Source organism: Martes martes (genome assembly GCF_963455335.1).
Source record: "Martes martes genome assembly, chromosome: 10".
Taxonomy (NCBI): Eukaryota; Metazoa; Chordata; class Mammalia; order Carnivora; family Mustelidae; genus Martes; species Martes martes.
In genome coordinates this window covers 16,674,307-16,682,134 of record NC_137898.1, presented here as the reverse complement: position 1 = coordinate 16,682,134, position 7,828 = coordinate 16,674,307, and the positions used below count along the sequence as shown (strand labels likewise).

At 35.3% G+C, this 7,828-nt stretch overlaps 1 pseudogene across 1 annotated transcript; it reads right to left on the bottom strand.

Annotated features, from left to right (window-relative positions):
- Positions 1 to 1,328: 1,328 nt before the first annotated feature.
- LOC308350760 (olfactory receptor 4C46-like) lies at positions 1,329 to 2,452 on the bottom strand (annotated as a pseudogene). Its single transcript has 2 exons — positions 2,448 to 2,452; positions 1,329 to 1,930 (listed from the first exon to the last, which is right to left on the bottom strand). The product of its transcript is annotated as an olfactory receptor 4C46-like (transcript).
- Between the last annotated feature and the right edge of the window lie 5,376 nt (positions 2,453 to 7,828).

The following is a 7,828-nucleotide window of genomic DNA, read 5'->3' as shown; positions in this document are numbered from 1 at the left end:
AGGGAACCTGATGCCTGGCTCCATCCCAGGCCCCTGGGATCATTACCCAAGCCATGGCAGAAGCTTAACCATCAGAACCACCCAGGCACCCCAACAGTAAGTTTTAACATGATTAGGAGACTCTTCATCATCTTCCCTGTTCCTGCCTCTCCAGGTTCATATCATGTTATTTACCTTTTATAAGCTCATTGTCTAGCACAAAGCCTGGCACATGGTCAGAGTTCAATAAATAATTGTTGATTAAATAGATGAATTACCAGTCATAGCCACATTGAATTCATGAGGTTTCCTGCATACTCACTTTCACCCTGGCCTTTGTTATATATTCTCTCCTGTAACAATTCTCATACTCCAACTGATGTTCATATTCACTCTGCTTACTCCATTTCAAATTTCAGGTACCATTTTGTATGTCTTTTCATCTTGGAACCTTTTCTGACCCCTGGTTGTTTGGTGTGTGTCCTTCAAACATGTTTTCATAGCACCTGTGCTGCCACTACCTCATCATGTATAACACTGTGCTGTCATTTTCTGCTCTCCTCTGGGTATCTCTTAGTGGATCTGAAGCTCTGTGAAGGCAAGATCCAGGTTCCTCTCTATTCACCTTTGAAACCCCAGAAGCTGTTAATGTGTCTAATACATTCTCTGGGCTCTAGAAATTTCTGTTGATTAATGAGTGAAGGATAGAAAGAATAAATGGGATATATTTATCCTGAAGTGTTTTGTGTGTAGATAGAAGCATATATTTTTTAAAAACTATCTTTTCATAATGAAATGTTACCAAAAAGTAAACTAACAGATAAAAAGAACATGAAGACCTCACATTAATATGTTGATATCCTACTGAAAGCAGGGAGAATATTAAGGTAAGCTATTTGCCCCTTCATTGAGAATCTCAGCTGTTTCATTTCTGTTTCATTTCACAATTTAAGCAAGTTAAGACAATTTTTTTTTTCAAAGAGATCTAGCTAGAATTCTGAGAGTCTTGTTAAGTCAATAACAGGAAAGAAATTCCCTACCCCCCCAAATTATATATATATATATATATATATATATATATATATATATATACACACATACACACACACACACACACACATATATATTTTTTGCTTTAAATTTTATTGACTTTATTCACCTTACTTTACACTTTTTTAAAATTTTCCTTTTCTTGCATTCATTCCATTTCTGTTCTTTTCAATGTAAGATTTATGATAAATAGCAGTAACTTTTTTCCCCTTTATTTCATATGTGTTCCTTGTCAAGATCATCCAAAATATCCTTTTGACCTTTGCTTGAGTTGAATCAATATGGAGGTCCAGTTACATTTATTTGTCACCTAAAATAGCTTTCTTACTACATAATTTCCTAATGACATTTTTCATCTGGTCATTTCTCAAGGTATAGATTAAAGGATTTAATATGGATGTTATTGTAGTATAGAGCAATGCAGCTGCTTTATCAATAGATAAAGTAGCTGTGGATCTCATGTACACAAATATGCAGGACACAAATAATAGGACAACCACTGTGATGCAGGAGACACAGGTAGAGAGGGCTTTGCACCTTGCCTCCAAGCTGTGGTTCCTTAGGGAGCACAGAATGACCATGAGGAGACCAGCAAGAGGAGGAAGTTTAACAGACCGATAGAACCACTGTTGGCAGCAACGAAGAGCCCTAGAGTATGGGTATCAGTGCAGACAAGATTGAACAAAGTGCTCAATCACATAATAGATCACACATAAAGTGATCTATGAGGTTAGGGTCACAGGAGGGTAATGGGATGATAAAGAGGATCTGTATGGCTGCATGTAGAAAGCCTTTCACTCACACCAATCCCATTACCAGGACACACACTTATGAAGTGCAGTGGTTTGAAGATGGCCACAAGTGGTCACAGGCCATCACAGTAAGCAGGATGACATCAGAACTTCCAAAGACATGTTCTCCAAATATTTGGTAATATAGGCATTTAATGGGATGGTCTTCTCTCCATGAAGTGAATCTAAGGTCTGTGTAGGTGTATTGACAGAAAAATAGCAGGCATCAATGAAGGAGAGATAAGAAAAAGTACATGGGGACCCTGATAAATGGCTGCCAGTGACAGTGACCAAGGTGAGCACATTCCCTACCCAAGAGATGATGCAGCAACAAATATGATTTCCTGCATCTTTAGATTCTCTGTGAACCCCAGTAGGAAAAAAACAAAAAACAAAAAAACAAAACAAACAAAAAACACAGTCAATTTCTTCCTATTCTCCATTATTTCATTTGTGAATAATTAATTACCCGAAAAAATCCTTTGTGATTAATGTAACCTTGAATTTATTAAGCTTTTTTTTTATCTAGTAAATAATAAATGCCTAACTTCTATTGAGTCATGGATTTTCACGGGGTTTTTTGAGCTAGAAGGTAAGTTCTGATTCTTGAAGATTGTCTTTGCATACCTCATTGTCAGATATGGCTGAGAGCCTATATTGAAGGGAGGTAATATCAGCTAAGTTTGAAAATAGTGGTAGGAAATGGATGTCAAGGGTATGAATGTAAAGCTGGACTTTTCCCTTTATCCTTAGGATGTGGAGACCCATGGAAGGTATTAGAGAATATGAGTGGAAGGATGAAAAGGAATTAGAGTAAGGATGACTTTGAGATATATCTTTGGTAAAGATCTTTGTGTGTCTTGGATTAAGTCAGCTGACCTTGAGTAAAGGGATGCAAGCTAGTGACAGAAAGCCAAGTATCTCACTATTTATAATAGTTTACAAAAAGTGTAGCAGGGTGTTTCTTATGTAAATATAATAAAAATCCTCCAGGAGCTAGCAAAAAGAATTGATAATACCTGTTGCCAAATATAATAACATTATAATGTCTTATAAATATACTTTTTAATGATTGATTGCTATGTGCATGGCAGTAACCTATGTGGACAGTATTGTTTCATCCATTTTTCAAATGAATAAACAATTGCAGAGACTAATGTTAATAGTAATAATAATGATAATTATCAACTAAAACTTAGTAGACACTTGTTTGTGCTCATTTTTGCAAAAATGTTGTTGTTTAATTCTCACTGCAAAACTCTCTACAAAAGTGAGATAATTACCACTATTATTTTATACTTCTCTTACACAGAAAGATATGCAAACATAGAGAAATTACAGATCCTGTTGAAGATAAAGAAGATAATAAAAGGTAGAGCCACAATTAGATCAAATTATACTTGTTAACTTTTTTCTACTAATTTTGTGATCCTTTCCTTACATTGTTATGTTATAATAAACAATGTTGAACTAGGAATCCCCTTTTGACATGGCATAATAATTATAATGACTTTAATTCTCCTTCACAGGCAAGTGCACATGAAGCAATATCATCAACAGACACACACACACACACACACACACACACACACACACACACACATTGGAATCCCTAAATATTAATACGAATGTGGTGGTCTTTTCAATGAACAACACCTTTACCTTGGCCTCTTATGGAGCCCTATTTCCTCCCTCCCCAGTCCCCTTACAAGAGCGGGACTCCAGATTTTTCTGAACAATGTTGAAAATGACTACCATAGTGGTTAAGTGTCCTGTATAGGCTTGAAAACCAGAGAAACTAGATTGGAATCTTGCCTTTTGCACTTGTGACTTTCTTTTTCCAGGGTATATTTCTTGGCAACTTACATCCTTGTTTCCTCTTTTATAAAATGAGAATTATCATATCAATATTCAAGGTGTTATGAGAGTTGATTGAGGGAATATATATGAACATACCCACCACATTATTGTGGGAACACAAAAGACTTTTACCTGCTTTTTGTTACTGCGTATGCAACTAGGTGATAGGAAGAATTGGTATTTTGAGTGAAATACAGGGAAAAAAAAAATAAACCATGCAATAAGGCAAGGAAGAGTCATCTCCCCAATTTTAATTTTCAAGAAGCCACAGAGGCTCACATTATCCATGGCCATTAACCTCAGGAAGGACTATCTCTGGTCATGCTCATATTAAATGACTGATGATTTATGTCATTTATTACTGATATTTATTCTTTTCTGTGTGTGGAGTATATTTACATTTGATTTTCATGTTCATGATTAGTCTTTAATGTTAATGTTCTCATGGCGAAAAAAAGTGGATGGTGCCAAAGAGCTCGTTCTTGCAGATTGTGTAATCATAATGAGCCTCAAATTTTTCATTTGCCAAATTAGGCTAATGATATTTACCAACTATCTTTTGAAGAATTGGTGTGAAGATAAAATATTACTTTATTTGACTAGTGTTGAAAGATAATGATTATTACATATAGAAAGTTCCAATCTCTCTCTCTCTCTCTTTTTAAGTATAGGGATAAAGGGAACATTCCTCAACTTCATAAAATCTATCTATGAAAAACCCACACCAAATATCATTTTCAATGGGGAAAATCTGACAGCCTTCCCAGGAACATGACAGGGATGCCCACTCTTGCCACTATTGTTCAACATAGTACTAGAAGTCCTAGCAACAGCAATGAGACAACAAAAAGAAATAAAAGGTATTCCTGGAGCACTAGGTGCAGTGCACAAACATTGAATCTTGGAACACTGAAAAAAATAAAATTTAAAAAATGCTCAACATAAAAAAAGAAATAAAACGTATACAAATTAACAAAGAAGAAATCAAACTTTCTTCACAGATGACACAACACTTTATATGGAAAACCCAAAAGACTCCACCCCCAAATTACTAGAACTCATACAGTAATTCAGTAATGTGACAGGATACAAAATCAATGCACAGAAATCAGTTGCTTTCTTATACACTAACAATGAAAATACAGAAAGGGAAATTAGAGAATCAATTCCATTTACTATAGTACCAAGAACCATAAGATACCTTGGAATAAATCTAACCAAAGAGGTAAATGATCTCTTCTTGAGGAACTACAGAACACTCATGAAAGAAATTGAAGAAGGTACAAAGAGATGGAAAAGCATTCCATGCTCATGGACTGGAAGAATAAACATTGTTAAAATGTCTACACTGCCCAGAGCAATCCATACTTTCAATGATATCCCGATCAGAAAGTACCGATCTTTAAGATGCTTCAATGCTACTGAAAAACTTTCCTTATAGTCTTAGATTATCTTAATGATGTTTAGGGCTTATGAGATATAATTCCATTTTCAAATTGACCTTCTCTAGGAAACGTTCAGTATAAAATAATATGAAACACAGACATGGACTATTTCTGTAATCTGATGACCAATCAACAGTTTTTGAGAAAGTGTTTCTATTAGTCTAAAACTTTCCTTCTAGCCCAAAGCCTCAGAATTCTTCATAGAAAATCTAGGATTTGAATTTAGAAAGAATTATTTTGAAACACTATGGAGAAATGACCTGCAGATGTTTCTGGTCCAATAGTCAAGAGGCAATAAAGGTGGAGGAAACACTTTTTTTTTTTTTTTTTTTTTTTTTTTTTTAAGGAGAAGTATTTTTATTTTTTTTTTTTTAAGATTTTATGTATTTATTTGTCAGAGAGAGTGAGCACAGGCAGACAGAGAGGCAGGCAGAGGCAGAGGGAGAAGCAGGCTCCCTGCTGAGCAAGGAGCCCGATGTGGGACTCGATCCCAGGACGCTGGGATCATGACCTGAGCCGAAGGCAGCCACTTAACCAACTGAGCCACCCAGGCATCCCGAGGAAACACTTTCAAATGGATCATTCCTACCCTAATGAATCTTGCTCTGGAAGATTTTCATCTGGCACTGCATGGATATTTTAAGAGGTTTTCATAAATATTCAAGGACCTTGGCTTATAGATGCTTCTTTTTTTCTCTGGAATAATTATCTGCTTTGGTGGAAATGTTATGACTTAGGAGCAAATATTCTGAAGAGTCATGTTAGAGAAACACCCAATTTTGAATAGGGAATTGCATTCCCTGTACTTGGGACCCACACATTCAAAAATCCTCTTTCTCTTTAGAACTTTGGTTTCATTCATTCCTTTCTTTCTTCCTTCCTTTCTTTCTTTTTCTTTTTTTTTTTTCTCTTTCTTTTTTGGAAAACAAATGCCTTCATAGGTTGAGTATTTATTATGAAGGTACAACAATTGTATTGTAGATATGGTATGGGTAACATCAGTACTGGCATTCTTAGGAATGGAATTATAAAATATCAAGGACTTGCTTTATGATTCTCAGACAGCAACAACAACAAAATAAACAAAAAATAAATAAGCCCATGTGGAATGAGGGAAAGTGCAATGAGACGAAATAGGAATAATAATAATATGTTGATAATTGTTGAATCTGGATAATGGTGAAAGGAAATTCTTATAGAGTTTTTTTTTTTTTAAATCAGGCTCATAGTATTTATTAACAAAAGCAATTGCCTTTAACTTTTAAAAAATATTTATTTATTTATTTATTTGTTTGTTTATTTTATTATGTTAGTCACCTTATAGTACATCATTAGTTTTTGATGTAGTGTTCCATGATTCATTGTTTGTATGTAACACCCAGTGTTCCATGCAATACATGCTCTCCTTGATATCCATCGCTGGGTTAACTCATTCCCCCCTACCTCACCCCTCTAAAATCCTCATTTTGTTTCCCAGAGTCTGTAGTCTTTCATGGTTCATCTCCCTCTCTGATCTCTTTCCCTTCATTTTCCCCTTCCCTCTCCTATTGTCCTCGATGCTACCCCTCATGTTCCACATATAAGTAATCCATAAGATAATTGGCTTCCTCTGTTTGACTTATTTCACTTAGCTTAATCCCCTCCAGTTCCATCTATGTCAGTGCAAATGGTGGGTATTTATCCTTTCTGATGGCTGAGTAATATTCCATTGTGTATATGGGCCACATCTTTTTTTTTTTAATAATTTTTTTTATTTATTTGACAGAGAGAGAGAGATCACAAGTAGGCAGAGAGGCAGGCAGAGAGAGAGGAGGAAGCAGGCTCCCTGCTGAGCAGAGAGCCTGATGTGGGGCTCAATCGCAGGACCCTGAGATCATGACCTGAGCTGAAGGCAGAGGCTTAACCCATTGAGCCACCCAGGTGCCCCTGGGCCACATCTTCTTTATCCATTCATGTGTTGAAGGGCATCTCAGTTCCTTCTACAGTTTGGGTATTGTGGACCTTGTTGCTATAAACATTGGGATGCATGTGCTCCTTCTTTTCACTATATCTGATTCTTAATGACAGTCACTGTTCTACTTTTTTTCTATGAAAATGATCACTAGATTTGAATGGGATTTTTTTTTTTTTTTGGAGGGAGTTAGATATACTGGTAAGTTTTTTTGCCAATATAATTCTTTTTTGAGATTATTTTATTATTTTATTTTACATGTGATCAAATACAAGCTTTTAAGTATGTGGTTTGATGAGTTTTGATAAATTTATATATTCACATAGCGATTAACAAATTCAAGATATAGAATACTTTCATTAACCCAGAAAGATCTGTCATGCTCTGTTTCAGTTAATTCTCTCAGATTCAACTACTGTCCTAATTGGCACCACTCTGTTTTAGTGTTGTCTATTCTTTAACTTCATATAAACTGAATCATATCATTTACTAGCAGTGCATGGTCTCTTTGTTCCAGAATTTAGCCTATTGATGTATGTATCGTTAGTCCATTACTTTTCTTTGCTGAAGATTATTGTCTCTCTCACCAACTTCTGCCTTTCAAGTGCAGTGTATTTCCCTTTAATGTGATTGTTTAATTTTGGGGAATAAGTTCATCTTATTGTAGTTTACTTTTCTGTCCCCTTCCTAACTTCTATTTTTTTTTTTTGTTCTATATAATTTTGAGCTAATGAAGTAGATTTTTTTGTCTA